Genomic DNA, 17,357 nt, shown 5'->3' on the forward strand with positions numbered 1-17,357 from the left:
ATCCTGAGTAGATTTTTTATATATATATATATATATTTATATATATATGGTTATAGTTTTCAAAACTATTAATCGAATAAGGTTTATTCGATAACTTTATTTTATTTATTGAATATTATGTCGAATATTCATTCGAGGGCTTATGACTCAGCTTATTTATTTATTGAATATTATTTCGAATATTCATTCGAGGGCTTATGACTCAGCTTATTTATTTATTTAGTATTATTTCGAATATTCATTCGGGGGCTTATGACTCAGCTTATTTATTTATTGAATATTATTTCGAATATTCATTTGAGGATGTATGACTCCTTTATTTATTTAATGAATATTATTTATAATATTCATTCGAGGTATTATGACTCCGCGTATGATTTAATATTCTTTATTTTTTTAAAGAATAATGTTCGATAATCAAACTTATTTTTGATTATTCAAATAAAGATAGTACTTTCGAATAAGTATATCTTGGTTAATTAATACTCGTTTCAAGTATAAGTTTTACAGCTTCTACTTAAATTATTTTTATAAGGATTATCAATATGGGAATATTATTTAAATAATAATATTCAGATATTTTCTAATATATCGGGACTGATTTACTTTATTAAATCAGCAGTATTCCAAACACTCTTTAAAGTGTTTTCGAGTCTTCAAAATGATTTTTAAAAGTTAGAGCGGATCCCAAAACTCATTTTTATATTTAAGATCTTCCTTTCAAAGGGGATTTAAATATTCGCTCAAAACCTGGGGAATGCGGCTCAGTGGTGTATTTTATATTCGCAACGAGGTTGTTGTTTTGGTAAATGAATTGATTACTTACCCAACGTTCGGGAAGTAAGTCCATCTATCGAGTCGGCATAAGCAACATGGGCTCAGTGGGCGTCCATGATAGTGTAAGTGGCTCAGTGGGAGTCCATCAAATGCGTAAGTGGCTGAGTGGCAGTCCAGCATAAGGTCCTATTGCGACCAGGGTGATGACCAGTGGGGAATTCGTCCATCTACTAGTAGAAAAGGTTACTTATTGGTATCTTTGCCTGATCAGCAAGATATCGGGTTTATACCACAATTCTTTTTCCCTTTCAAAAAAATTCATTGGATGTTACAAACTCTATTCATACTTTACATGACAGAGGTTTTCAGGGACTGTATAAAGAAGATGTATATGTGGATATATATATATCGGAACTTAATGAAGTATATCATAACTTCATTTCCTTCAATAATACTTCAAAGATTTAATCTATTCAAATCTTGTCTTGTAGTCTCATCTATGTGATGAACTGTTGAAAGCTCATTATACTTTGAACAGTGGTAGTTCAAGTAGCTTTATAAATGATATAAGTATAGTGAAGTATTTGGTAACTTCATCGCTTGTTTTTACTTATATCCAGTAAGTAATTATCTTGCACCTGATAAAGGTTTCCAGCAAGTTATCCATTTAGATACTTGCGCTATTATTTACACTATATATATTATCTTGCGAGCTGTAAGGCTCACTCTTGCTTTATTTCTTCATCACATAACAACAGTTAGGAAAGATGGCCAGACTCCAACAGACCCAGCGCAAGCGCGTGGGAAGCGTCCCGCGTCTTCCCGTTGATGTTGTAGCTGCTATAGCTGCAGAGGTAGATCTATTGGTAGATCAGGCATTCTACTTTTGCGAACCAAATATTGTATAATTATAACTTGTGGCAGATAATGGCAATTAACTGTAAATTTATCAAGTAATCATTTTGGGTTGTAATAACTTTTAAATTGTGGATTCAAAGACTTATACTTATTTCAATTTCATCTCTGAGACTATAACGGGTTGTGGTGTGTGTTAGTGTGGGGTCACAGCATGAGGTTATTTATTATTAATTTAGTTAAGTGATATTGTGGAAAGAAAGACCGTGACGACCCGGATCCCTGACCCCGGATTTGGGGGTGTTACATTATTGATCTAAAATTCTATTACAAAGGTGTCTATTACGAAAGCGCAACTAACAGAAGTCCAAAAGTCAATCTACTCTAATTCTAAGGTCCTCAAAACTCCAATGCTATCCTACTCGAACTCTTAGACGAAACCTGAAATTGTAAGTGGCCCAGCAAGAAACCAATCGATCCAACTAGCAGGCCAAGTAACACATACACATATAATAAAATACGATATTCTATACGATACGATATACGAAATAACAACTTTTAATACAAATTATTATTCGATATATACAATACACATAACACATAAACAACAATAATCCAAAATCAATAATTCATGCCACGACCACTACAACCCGGTGATAACGGTCCTAAATTTTCTGAAAACTGTCACTACAATCGATAAGTGGCATTTTATACCACTTAGAACGTCTTATAATAGCTTGAATTGATGTCTTGAAATCAAGTATTTTGTGTATTTGATGCATTTTTCTAGTGTCTTTGCATTTCAGGGTATAACTTGTGTAATTAGGGAGATTTCATCATAATAAGCCTAGGGAAGTACTTGGAACCGGTTGCAGGGAGTTGTGCGAAGAATTCAGAAAAATCAGGAGCAGAAAGTGGATTTTTCCAGAAGCAGTGTAGGCGCCCGCCTGGGATGTGAGGTGACCGCCTGGAGATGCAGGCCCCCGCCTGGGAACTGAGGCGACCACCTGGGGTCGTAATTTTAGAATCTGGATTTTTATAATTCAACTTCTATTGGGCTTCTGAGACTGCTGTTTCTTGTGGACTTCTATATAAGTAATCTTAGGAAACGTTTAACAAAAAATAAGTAACAAGTATCAATCAAGCAAGGAGCAAGGAGAGAAGATTAAGAAGACTATTTTAGCACACCGCAACGAAGAAAAGGAAGCATACATTATCTTGTGATTCTTTTATTCGTTGTAACAGTGGATGCTAGTTTTCTTTACTTTGACCCTTAATACTCTTTTGACGTACTCTGGTTTGAATAAGTATTTTTATTAGCTTATATCATTGTGTGATTATCATGTTTTCATATGAACCCATGGTGACGATGAGTTCTATCATGGGCTAATCATGATCATGGGGTCGTAGCGGATTTACTATTGATTTTTTTAGTTAATTGTTTAATACCTTGGTATGTGATGATTATATGATATCTAGCACAGGTTGTGCTTATTCGTCTTATGTGCGTCGCGAACATATTAGATAGCCTGTTAATCTCTTATGAAGCGATAGTGAATTTTGAGATTTAGAACTTGCCATGCTAGCATAGGTTCATGTATTGGATACATGATTAGTGGGTAATTCTAACCGTTTTACTTGCCCTATGTAATCATGATGAATAACTTGCGCTTAAATCGTTATATTGTCAAATTCTATAGACATATAGGGTCTCAACATAATTGATGCCTATTCAACTTTTATCTTAATTGTGGATGCTTGGTAGAATGGTATTTGTGCAACGAAAGTTGGCTTTTATCAGTTTCGTGTTGTTCGATTAATATCATCACCGTTACATGCTAAGGGTAATAACAATAACTATTGAATGAAGTAGTAATGAAGTTATGATCTCATGTGTGTTTAATATTGTTAATTCAAGTGTCAATTTAAGTGTTTTATTCTCGTAGTTAATAGTAGTTAATAATTAGTTAATCAACCTTAAGTGTTATTGTCTTGACATTGAGAAGTAATCATACACTGGTGAGTAAGTATTAATTGAACATAATTAGTCAGAGTCTCTGTGGGAACGAACTAGAAATCATTATATATTACTTACGAACGCGTATACTTGCGTGAATTATTAGCGAATGCTTTGTGCCCTAACAAGTTTTTGGCACCGCTGTTGGGGACTCGGTGTTAATTTGTTTAGTTTATGTACTTGCCATCAGTGGTCATTAGGACTCATTGATTAAGACTTGTTACTTATTATTTCCGGTTGTGTTTCAGGTACTCTAGTGAGCGTTTATGCAAACACGTTCTCGCACTCGCAAGAGGACTCTAGATACGACTGAGGAGACAAATTCAGTTCTTGATATTCCGGAGAAGTTAGATTTTGAAGATTCAGATAAAGAGAGTGAAAAGAAAGAACCGGTAATCATGGGTGATCGTATAGTTCCAGCAGATCCAGCTCTTATGGACTTTTCTCGGCCTAAAATTGATGACATTCAGTCAAGCATCATTCATCCGATTTAGGCCAACACTTTTGAAATCAAGTCGGGCACTATTCAGATGGTGCAGAATTCTGTTCCTTTCGGAGGTGCCGCGACTGAAGATCCCAACATGCATATCAGGAATTTTGTCAAGATCTGCAGTACTTTCAAATATAATGGTGTTACTGATGAGGCTATCAAGCTGAGGCTTTTCCCATTCTCTCTGAGGGATAAAGCTAAGGACTGGTTACATTATCTACCAGCTGAGTCCATCACTACTTGGGAAGATCTTGTGCAAAAGTTTCTGGTAAAGTTCTATCCAATGGCCAAGACTGCAGCTATGAGGAGTGCTCTTACTCAGTTTGCGCAGCAACCAACATAATCTATGTGTGAAGCTTGGGAGCGCTATAAGGAGATGTTTAAAAAGTGTCCACATCATGGTATGCCTGACTGGATGGTGATCACTGGGTTCTACAATGGTTTGGGGGCCCAATCTCGGCCCATGCTCGATGCCACTGCTGGAGGCGTCTTATGGGCCAAAAGCTATACTGAGGCCTATAATCACATTGAAACTATGGCTGCAAACAAGCATCAAAACCAAACTCAAAGGATGATGCCTGGGAAGGTAGCAGGTATTCTAGAAGTTGATTCAGCTACAGCTATTGCAGCGCAGCTCCAAGCGCTGTCTATGAAGGTTGATTCTTTAGCCAACTGTGGAGACAATTAGATAGTTATTGTATGTGAGCTTTGTGTAGGCTCTCATGCTACGGATCAGTGTTCTCTTGTTAATGAATATGTTCAGTATGTGAATAATTATCAGCGACCGCAGCAGCCTGTGCCAGCTACTTATCATCCTAATAATAGAAATCATCCCATCAACTGGAGCAATACTCAGAATGTTGTTCAGAAACCATATCAGCAAGCTGTAAGTAAACAGTTCAATCCACCTGGATTCTAGCAACCTCAGAAATATGCTCAAAGGTAATCATATCCTCAACAAGGAGGTGTTGCTCCACCTTTGAGTGCTGATTTCAAGGAGCTAAAGCTGTTGTGCAAAAGTCAGGTTGTTTCTATCAAGACCTTGGAGAATCAAATCGGTCAAATAGCCAATGTCGTGCTCAATCATCAACCTGGTACACTTCGCAGCGATACTGAAGTGCCAAGTAGGAAGGAAGCTAAAGAGCAAGTCAAAGCTATTACCTTAAGGTCTGGAAAAATTGCTGAATTTGAAAAAGCAAAAGATGGAGAAGCTGAAGTTGTAGATGAAGAAGAGAAGTAAAAGGACAAAGAGGGGGAACCAAGGAAGACTACTGTTGAACACACTCTTCCTGAGGCTAATATAGGGGAGAAACAACTCTATCCTCTAACACCTTTTCCTAAGCGATTGCAAAAACAAAAGCTGGATAAGCAGTTTGGTAAGTTTCTGGAGGTGTTCAAGATACTTCACATCAACATACCTTTCGCTGAGGCTCTGGAGCAAATGCCTAGTTATGCGAAATTCATGAAAGCTATTCTTTCAAAGAAGGTGAAACTGGACGATCTTGATACCGTTGCAGTGGCGCCCTCCAAACCCGGGTCAGAAGTTTGGGGTCCACGATACAAACACAACATATAAACCTGTATATAAGATACTATTGGCAATGACCCTTCTTTTCATAACCATGGATCGCAACATGTTAAAGTATGAAAACAAGCCACAACCTTAACTTTTATTACATCATACCAAATCCCGACTAATTTTACTTACAACTGATAATAAAATTATTCTTACAATCTTACTATCTCACTACCGCAATAAGCTCCTGCTAGCTCGATCCAACTCAATCTGAAATCCTAGCTCGTACATTAAACTGGGAAACCTCGCTATCAACCGTATCCATCTTAACTATAGAATACATAAAAAGATTTGCAAGAGTCAGCTAACTAGCTCAACAAGTCATAATGACAATAATTGAGATTAATCAATGATCAAACGAGATGATTCAGAGGAATCAAGTTTATTACTAAACAATCATTAGAATTGGACATTCATTTTAAGTTTTTAAAACCAAGGTTAGGCTGCTGATCAGTCACGCACTAACCCCGAATAAAGCACACAGCACTGCTCTAATTACCGGATCCAGGGCACACATTGGCCTAAATTGACCATAGATATGGTCTTACCATGAATCTGGTCCACATATATAAAAAAAACTATCCAATTCTAGAGCAGTTCAATATGATAAACAATATAATTCGATAAACAAGATCATAATCAATGATGGTTAAACACTTGAATAAAAACGTAAAGAAACTCATGGATATCTCAAGGGTATATCAAGGTATGTATAAGAAACGGTTTTCAGTCTGTAAAATAATCAGGTATTGGACGGATACTAATTTTTCAAGGTATAGTTCTTTGATGTTATAAAGAATGGTTGGAGTATACAAGTTTCTGTGTTTTCAAACAATTTTTGCTCCAGTGTTTGGTATTTGGTAGTTATACATTTAGGGAGTGGTATCATATTTGTGTGATTTGGTATTTGAGGATCAACAAAAGATGGTTTACAAAGAACAAGGCTTATGGCTCAAGATCAAGAAAAATAAGGGTTCAAGGGTAAATAATTTAAAGCACTTACAATATGAACAAGAGTTATTTTGAATAAGAGCGACACTTTATGAAACAGTTCAAAAATAATTGCAATATATCTTGAAGAAAAGTTCGGAAGTAATTGCCTTACAGGGCTTTATAACTATTACTGATCAACTGTGAGCCGACTCTGTCGCTCAGGCTTTAACGTTCCACTACTAGATCCCATTGGATTCGACTTGGACACTCAGGTTTTTCTGTTGAAACTCCACTGAGCTCGCCAACTGACAACTAGGTTATCTTTAGTCCATCGTCCACTTTCAGGTTCTCGACTATAACCTACAGGGTCGAAATACCCCCACGTTAGACATCTAGGTATGCTTGACATATCCTCGATACCAATTTTACCCAACGATATTCAAACCCGACTCATAATTATGAATATTATAATAACACAAGCAACAAGTAGGGTTCACAATCTCGAAAATCAGTTCGGTGTTCATTTTCGGTAAATACATATACTCTTTATTTTAAGAAATTAGGGTTACCGATTTGGCAGAATATTTCATCACATCGTACAACCAAGTTTCATATAAAACACACACACATATATATATATAGTCTCTCGACGTCCCGATATTCACCGGATACGTTCCCGTATTTATGTAATTTAGTTTCCCGAAAATCGGGCAGCGTCTCCTTTGTTTATCGGACTACCCGTCGAAACATCAATCGACGTCAATTCAATAACAATCCAATTTAAAACACGACAACCAATCACAACTCGCAAATTTCAATCACCGATACAATTTAGTTATTAATTATTATTATTCGCATATTTATATTTTTAATTCGTAGGACTCAGAAATGATTCATCATCGTCCACCGTCCGCTCGTGAAAGTCATCGCGGACGGCGGCAAAATTCCACGGGTACCCGATTAATTCGGGTTCCAACACGAACTTCACCGATTAACAATATAATTCCACACGAATTTACGGATATCACGAAACAACAATCAAATAAATCCTGCAAAAACAAAATAAAATTTTAATTTCAGATTATAACGATACTAGTCAACAGGCAAAGCAACACAGAACTGTAGAACCACTGGGCCACGCACACACGCGCGGCCGGAACAAGGAGGGAACCAGGCCGAAGTTAACAACACACAGGACGGCAGTAACACAATACTAAACCCCATACTAACCCATCCGCCTATACACATATACAAGTGTATATATATACAAGGAACGAAGCCACCCATCAACAAGGCGGCAACTCACCGGAAAAATAAGAGACCACGACGGCAGAAACAGGACAGGAATGGCCGGAATTACCGAGTACAGGGCTAGGAACAACTCGAAATCAAGTTGTAATTAAAAGAAACAAACAGAAATGGAGGCGAGACAGAGAGACAAGAGACGAAGGAGATAAAGAACATGGGTGAAGAAGGGAGTCATGGGTCTCTCTTTTTTTATATATATATTGTTTGCTTGCAGCTGGACACATGTCCACAAAATGGCTAAGGACCTGACACGTAGTGGTAGAGATAAATGTGATCGTTTTGCAGCTCGGTTTATTCCGCCACTTGATTTTAAAGGAATAAACTTACGAGTGATAATAATCCCGAAATTCACCAAACTAGTTTTAAAATTATATAAATATCCCCAAGTTAATAAAATATGAATTTCGTTCTTTTTAGATAAATTTTGAAACGCGATTGATGCCTACATTTTACAATTAACGAACCGAGCTGGACTCAAAATAAATTCAGAAAATCACGGAAAGAGTCTTAAAATGTTAAAAATATCCTGAAGTTCACAAAAACATAAATTCTGAAATTTTAAAACAATTTTTAAAATGCACTTTATACCCGCTTTTTAACAATTAACGAAACAAGGCGCGGGTGAAATTAATCCTAGAAATTTCCAAAATAATTCTAAAATTCTCAGAATACTACGAACTTAATAAAATATAAGTTTCATAATTTTTTGAAGTTTTCCATAATTAAATATGGATTTTACTATTAAACACACTCATAAAATCATTTAAAAATAAATAATTAATGAAACGTTGATTTCTCAATTTTATAAAGTCCTAAAAATAATTATTGAAATTATAAAGTCATAAAAACAATTTTAGAGACACTCCAAGTATTTATGGAAATAAAACTGCACTAAATTCACTTTTAAAAGTGCCAACAATTCAATATACTCAATAATTAACTACACGAACCACCCTGTACACCATAAATCACATATAAATAATAATAAAACAACATCGAGCTGACAAAAACTATACACATACTTTATTTATTTAACACTTCCACAATTACATATTTAAATAATTCAAAAATACACGAGTCGTTATATCCTTCCCCCTTAAAAAGATTATGTCCTCAGAATCTGGTCTAGCTAAACAAGTGAGGATATTTGTCAAGCATATCTGACTCTAATTTCTAAGTAGACTCTTCTACTCGCGGATTTCAAACATATTGACTATAGATAAACACTCATTTCCAAGGACTCACCTTTAACGATCAAAAATTTGGATCGATCACTATATGCAGAACAAACTTGGACAAGAGCCCATTGGCTCTTAATCAGTCACTTAATTTGAATTTGATACTTATCGCCTTAACATTGACACGCAGAACACATTATATGTATATATTGCTATAATGGTAATATCACTCATAAATAAGTTTATCTATATTTATCAATACCTCGAAGGGTCTACTAAGTTTAGCACTTGACTTGTCCTTTCTAGTTAGACTTATCCAATCTCTTTCAAGGCAAAACTTTGACTAACACTACTGGTTCTATTTCTATATTCATACTCTCCCTCGATACAATTCTGCCTTCTTTCTTTGTCTAGTCCGAGCTGCTTCAATCAATATCATTACGTCCTTTGGTATACTGAAATAATTTAAAATTTGACAACTTCCTTTCTCCCATTTTATCTCAATAAAGTGGGGACTTACACTTATGTTCACATAAGGCTTGGTAAAGTAGCACTCTAAAGCTGACATTAATGATAAATGAGCATCCTAGTTCTCCTTGAAATTCAATCTTTCAACATACCTTATATTTCCTGAACTCTTTTCCATCAGTTAAGGCTGAAAAGTAATCTCATATATTCACTCATTATCACCTTTAGGTATTTGAACTTCATATTCCACTCTTTCCACTACGTTTATTAACTCCTCGGTGGTCTTAATTACATCCAATCCTTTGTTTCTGCATAAGGCATTTGTTATCATACAACTTTGTTTAGGTAGTTATCAATGTATTAATTAGAACCTTTTGTTAACCTCGGTCAAAATTTCATACTTGAAGACTCAACGTATAGCTACTTCCCTTTCATCCATTGGGGAAAAATCCTTGGGCATTTCATACCGACTCTCTTATTCTCTGAGTAGCTGAAGATGTTATCAATAAATAAAATTCGCTTATCTGAGTACTCCTTTTTACAACATGTTCCTTAATTCCTTATAGCCAACTGCTACGCTTGTTATTTCACATAATATCACCAGATCTTGCAATGCTCTTAACTGATTTTGATCGTAATCTTTGTTATGTTCTCAGGTCGAATCTTAAGTTAATCCTTGATACATAACACATTTCTTGAATTAGATCTCATAATAATTAATTCTTTATAGGGGTCACTTATTCTTATTCGTTGTTTTGTTAAACTCTCGATAATCAGTACATACTCTCATAATTTCATTCCTTCTTCTCCTTAACATTACTGGTACACTTCACGATTCGCTTCTTGTACAACCACTCCCTGGGTCTGCCTTATCCACTAGGCCTCTCATACTTCGCCTTAATTCTTTAACATGTTCAACATTTCCTAATCTATCTTGAAATTTCCTTCTTATATCTGGTTATCACTATTTTTCTTTAGATTTCCGTATATCTTGGCATTTCTTTAATAAATCAAATACTTTATATTGTGCACTCCATGTAGGATCTCATTTCTTAATTCTTTCTATTTGTAGTATCCAAGTGCTGGAAGAAAACCTAGAAATATCATGATCGTTCTTCTGGGTGCATAATCTTCCTCTTACTAACTGTTAACATCGTGATCCATTATCTTCCCTTGACCTCTCCTTATCTTTTCTTAACAATTCTGACTAAAAGGTCATACTACCCATCCTTGTTTCCTTAGGATTATATATATCTGACTTCCAACTCCAACTTTTAAAATTCCATAGATAATTCTTCTGGTACAGTTTCTATGTTCGTTCTCTCCTTTTTACTTATAGCTTGCCTCTATATTTACTTTTCCTCGTGCGTACATACTTCAAACTTTATGGTATGTATAGATCTTACGCTTTTCTCCATACATATCTTGTTTCCCAATCTTTTAAAATAAATATTATTACTGTTAGTCCCAATTATGAGTAGGATACTTCTGCTCATAAGGTTTTGGTTGTCTAGATGCATATATAATAACTTTATTGTGCTGCGTCAACACACCTCCTATTCCCTTTTGAGAAGCATCACTATAAACTACAAAATCTCCTTGATACTTCCAAAGTGATAAAGCAGGTGACGTAACCATTCTTTCATTTAACTCCGCAAACTTTCTTCATCCTTCTTCATTTCATATAAACTTCTTGATTTTCCTGGTTAGCTTCATCAAAGGTATTGCATTTTTTGAGAAATCTTGCACAAATTTTCAATAATAACCAGCCCATAGTAAAACTTCTTACCTTTGCTGGTGCTTTTGATCTTTCTTTATTCGTAGTAACTTTAATTTCTGCTGGATCCCCTTTGGTTTCCTCCTCTCTGACTATTCCTGTTTCCTACCATCAAAACTTTCACCTTGTAAACTTTTCATGCAACATCTTTCTTCTACGACTTCCCGGCTATCATTAAATGCTTTGCATGGTCCTTTGTTGACTTTAAGTAACACAACTACAGCTTATCCAGATATTTCTTAAATATTTTGTCCATCAAATTCAAATATTACTAGTATATTGGTTAATCCAAATGACAATACGAGAATTTTATAACACAGTACTTAGTTCTGAAAATTATCTTTGATATGTCCGTAGATTTAATCTTCAATTGGTGAAATATCAAGTCTTAAATCAATCTTATAAAAATACTTTGCTTCTTCCGTTTGATCCAACAAATCATTGGTTCGAGGTAACCGATACTTGATCTTGATAGTCAACTTGTTGAGCTTTCGTTAGTCGACGCATAATCTCATATTTCTATATAACAAATAATATCGATGCACTTTATGAAATACACCGGGTCTAATTGCTTCTTCTTCTTCTAACATCCCTTGTATCTGCTTTGTTAAATTCCCCATTTTAACTGGTGCCATTTTGTGTAAGGCCTTGGTCACTGGCTTCGTCTCAGGTGCTAAGTCAATCGTGAGCTTTATTTTTCTATCTGGAGGAAATGTTGATAACTCATCTGGAATCATATCTTGAAACTCTTTAATTGCTATAAGATCTTCAAATTTGGTTTGCTTTTGACTTTTATTTATCTCATAATCACCATAATGCTCACATCTTGATCACAGGTAATCATAGTTAACAAATTCTTTACCCTCCTTCTTCCTTAATACCTCATCATATTCTTATTTGACGTCTTCAGGATTATCTCTTCATCACGACGGTTCGTCTAGGCATCATGCTTAAATAGTTAATCTATTTCTTAGAATAATGTTCAATCCTCTTATCTCAAATGATTTCAACTCTTTATAATTTATTGCCAGAATCTCAATTCCACAGTGGGTACTTACTTATTTAACACTTACACGTCCTTAATTTGCTAATCTTTTAGTAATAATCTTATCAATTCAATGAGGTAGATCATCTTATCAACAATACCTTAGGGAATAAACAATCAAGTTGCTTCCACCTCTTCCAATACTTTAACGCATAAGGTATTCAACATAATCATCCATGTCATCACGCCCGTATTTTGAATAACATATTTCACAGGAAAAATCACACATTCTCATTCTCGAAGACATATTCCTTATTGAGGTAGATTCCCTTGATTCTTACTGCATCCCTGACTAGGTTAGTGATTTGTAATTCCCTCCATATGCCCTTGTTTGCTTTTAATGCGTGGGAGGTAGATGGAACTTTGCCCGCTTGGTCCATAATACGTTGATTTCTGTTTGAAAAACTCTTGCAAAGAATGATAGTACAACGAAGCAACTAGACGGATTCAAAATTCAACAAAAATTGTAGTTGAAAAGAAAGAAGAAGTAAGGAGTTGAATATGAATGAGACAACCACATTAGTACTTAAGATGGCCAGGCTTTCATACCATGTAGCATACAACACATGATTAGGTGGCGTCCCACCCGACCCTTCGTCATTCTGACAAAGTGTCTCATCATAACACTATTTGTCCCAATCAGAAAGCAAATATTGCGGGGAACAATTAAATTTGAAAGGAATGCAATATCCTCCTTTTTGATATCATCATAAAGAGTTTATTTAAGAAAAGAAGTTCATACTTTTTTAGGAATCAAAAAGGAATATACGTTGTAATATTGAAGAAAAGAATGATACCATTGGTCACCATCCACATTTCATTTGTATTCATCTTTCAAGCTTGATCGATCATATCCCAATTGCGTCATATAACAACTTTAGAAGGTACACTGGAATGCCTTTGCAAATTAAGCATTATGATAGATTCCTACTTGTCACGTCTTGCATCTTTAACATCGCACTTACACGTATAATACTTTAACAATTTGATCATAATGGTGTTCCTACCAGATAACTTTGAGTTTCCTCTTTTTAATTTAGAACAACCATTAATCATTCAACATAATGATCCTTTTGTTAATAATATTCTTCTTTTAGAAAAGTTTGGAACTCTTCCCAATCTTCTTCGATCACGCTCAGGCTCCTTTTACATCAATGAATTCTTTAAACTTTAATGGTCTCTGCCACTGGATGAATAATTACTCTGTACACAGATTCTGTTATTAACCTTGTCAAACCATTAGGAATAATCAACTTATTCATAATCACGGGTTACTTCGTCCTCTGAATTAACAATACTAAGTCTGAAACAAACATCCTTCCAGGTAATCCGGGTCTTTTAACAAACAAGAAACTCAAGTAGTAACTTTACAACCAAGGTTTAAAACTTATTTTATTAAAACAGCTTTTGAAAATTTGTTAAGAAAATCTCTTTCGAGAGTTTGTTTAAGAAAATTTTGAAAATCACACACTTGGTTGTCCTTACTATATGAGTTGGTTGTTGTCCTTCTTACCTATAACAAGGTACCAAATTAAAGAAACAATCACATAAAAGTCCATTCACTTCAATCTACCTTTTCTCCTTTATCGTGTCCATATGCCTTCCTTAATCAACGAAAACTTTAATTGTCATTGCATGTTATCTTATTCGTAACTTCACATCAAAGCTTCCATACTGGTAATACTCCCGACATTATCGTTGCAGTAATTAAGTAGAACAGGCTATCCAATAGTAAACAAATCGGCTGATGTCACATCACCTTGTTACTATAAATATATCACATTGTCATAACACCATTAATTATCTGCAAGAAAGCTCCAGAACCATAATCTCCTCTAACTCTTTTTTCAATACTTATCTAATTCATTCCACAAGCTAGTCATGGGTGGCCTAATCTCTAATGGCTTCTTTTACTCTGGTAACAACTATCCTTCAGAACACCTGAATCTTCTTTCTAGACTCCTTCTCACCTTTATTTATATCTCAAGTACTCACCATTTACTGTAACTTCCGAATTCATCCTCGTAGGTATTATTGCTTTATAGGGCAAGTTTTAAACCGATGGTATAGAACAGGATGTAGGGTAAACTAAAGAGATACACTCACAGCCGAATGTCCAGTAAAACAAAATTTAATAGATGGAAGTTCTTGAATAGGTAGTCTCGTATCAAAAGTAGTAGAATAGTGTAGAATAGCTTGAAGAGGTGCAACTGTCATAACGGAAGGTAGTACCATTAATACTGATGGAAGAACAAGGTGAAAATCAAATCTGATAGAACATGACGATCCTCGAATGGAAAACTCCAAACGATCCGATGACACAGGGAAATCAGGATCTGCCATTGCCGTTTTCTGGAGATCACGTCGCAAGTTAAGAATCCTGAATCGCAACACGAACCGCACCGGAGACCTACTATACAATCGCACTCAACCTCACAACGTCTTATCTTTCAATTTCCTATTCCTAAACCGAACCCTCTACCCAATCCCGACAATCTAGGCTTGTTTCAGTGACTTATAACCTGTAGCTCTGATACCAACCTGTGGCGCCCTCCAAACCCGGGTCAGAAGTTTGGGGTCCATAACACAAACACAACATATAAACCTGTATATAAGATACTATTTGCAATGACCCTTCTTTTCATAACCATGGATCACAACAGGTTAAAGTATGAAAACAAGCCACAACTTTAACTTTTATTACATCGTACCAAATCCTGACTAATTTAACGTACAACTGATAATAAAATTATTCTTACAATCTTACTATCTCATTACCGCAATAAGCTCCTGCTAGCTCGATCCAACTCAATCTGAAATCCTAGCTCGTATATTGAACTGGGAAACCTCGTTATCAACCGTATCCATCTTAACTGTAGAATACACAAAAAGATTCGCAAGAGTGAGCTAACTAGATCAGCAAGTCACAATGACAATAATTGAGATTAATCAATGATCAAAGGAGATGATTCAGAGGAATCAAGTTCATTGATAAACAATCATTAGAATTGGACATTAATTTTAAGTTTTTAAAACCAAGGTTAGGCTGCTGATCAGTCATGCACTAACCCCAAGCAAAGCATACAACACTACTCTAATTACCGGATCCAAGGCACACATTGGCCTCAATTGACCATAGATATGGTCTGACCACGAACCTGGTCCACATATATAAAAAAACTATCCAATTCTAGAGCAGCTCAATATGATAAATAATATAATTCGATAAACAAGATCATAATCAATGATGGTTAAACACTTGAATAAAAACGTAAAGAAACTCATGGATATCTCAAAGGTATATCAAGGTATGTATAAGAAACGGTTTTCAGTCTGTAAAATAATCAGGTATTGGACGAATACTGATTTTTTAAGGTATAGTTCTTTGATGTTATAAAGAATGGTTGGAGTATAAAAGTTTCTGTGTTTTCAAACAATTTTTGCTCCAGTGTTTGGTATTTGTTAGTTATACATTTGGGGAGTGGTATCATATTTGTGTGATTTGGTATTTGAGGATCAACAAAAGATGGTTTACAAAGAACATGGCTTACGGCTCAAGATCAAGAAAAATCAGGGTTCAAGGGTAAATAGTTTAAAGCACTTGTAATATGAACAGGAGTTATTTTGAATAAGAGCGACACTTTATGAAATAGTTTGAAAATAATTGCAATATATCTTGAAGAAAAGTTCGGAAGTACTTTCCTTACAGGGCTTTATAACTATTACTGATCAACTCTAAGAAGACTCTGTCGCTCAGGCTTTAACGTTCCACTACTAGATCCCATTGGATTCGATTTGGACACTCAGGTTTTTCTATTGAAACTCCACTGAGCTCGCCGACTGACCACTAGGTTATCTTTAGTCCATCGTCCACTTTCAGGTCCTCGACTATAACCTACAGGGTCGAAATACCCCCACGTTAGACATCTAGGTATGCTTGACATATCCTCGATACCAATTTTACCCAACGATATTCAAACCCGACTTGTAATTATGTGTATTATAATAACACACGCAACAAGTAGGGTTCACAATCTCAAAAATCGGTTCGGTGTTCATTTTCGGTAAATACATATACTCTTTATTTTACGAAATTAGGGTTATCGATTTGGCAGAATATTACATCACATCGTATAACCAAGTTTCGTATAAAACACACACACATATATATAGTCTCTCGACGTTCCGATATTCACCGGATACGTTCCCGTATTTACGTAATTTAGTTTCCCGGAAATCGGGCAGCGTCTCCTTTGTTTATCGGACTACCCGTCGAAACATCAATCGACGTCAATTCAATAACAACAATCCAATTTAAAACACGACAACCAATCACAACTCGCAAATTCCAATCACCGATACAATTTAGTTATTAATTATTATTATTCGAATGTTTATATTTTTATTCGTAGGACTCAGAAATGATTCATCATCGTCCTCCGTCCGCTCGAGAAAGTCATCGCGGACAGCGGCAAAATTCCGCGGGTACCCGATTAATTCGGGTTCCAACACGAACTTCACCGATTAACAATATAATTCCACACGAATTTACGGATATCACGAAACAGCGATAAAATAAATCCTGGAAAAATAAAATAAAATTTAAATTTTAGATTATAACGAGACTAGTGAACAGGCAAAGCAACACAGAACTGTAGAACCACTGGGCCACGCACACACACGCGGCCGGAACAAGGAGGGAACCAGGAGGAAGTTAACAACACACAGGAGCGGCAGTAACACAACACTCAACCCCAAACTGACCCATCCGCCTATACACAAATATAAGTGTATATATATACAGGGAACGGAGCCACCCACCAACAAATCGGCAACTCACCGGAAAAATAAGAGACCACGGCGCCAGAAACAGGGCAGGAACGGCCGGAATTACCGAGTACAGGGCTAGGAACAACTCGAAATCGAGTTGTAA

General features: G+C 35.7%; 1 non-coding gene across 1 annotated transcript; it reads right to left on the reverse strand.

The window, feature by feature from the left end:
- Positions 1 to 4,437: 4,437 nt before the first annotated feature.
- On the reverse strand, positions 4,438 to 4,544 carry LOC141716002 (small nucleolar RNA R71). The gene has a single exon (XR_012572738.1). It is a non-coding gene; the product is annotated as a small nucleolar RNA R71 (small nucleolar RNA).
- Between the last annotated feature and the right edge of the window lie 12,813 nt (positions 4,545 to 17,357).

The sequence above is a fragment of the Apium graveolens genome, chromosome 3 (genome assembly GCF_009905375.1).
Source record: "Apium graveolens cultivar Ventura chromosome 3, ASM990537v1, whole genome shotgun sequence".
NCBI classification, from domain to species: domain Eukaryota; kingdom Viridiplantae; phylum Streptophyta; class Magnoliopsida; order Apiales; family Apiaceae; genus Apium; species Apium graveolens.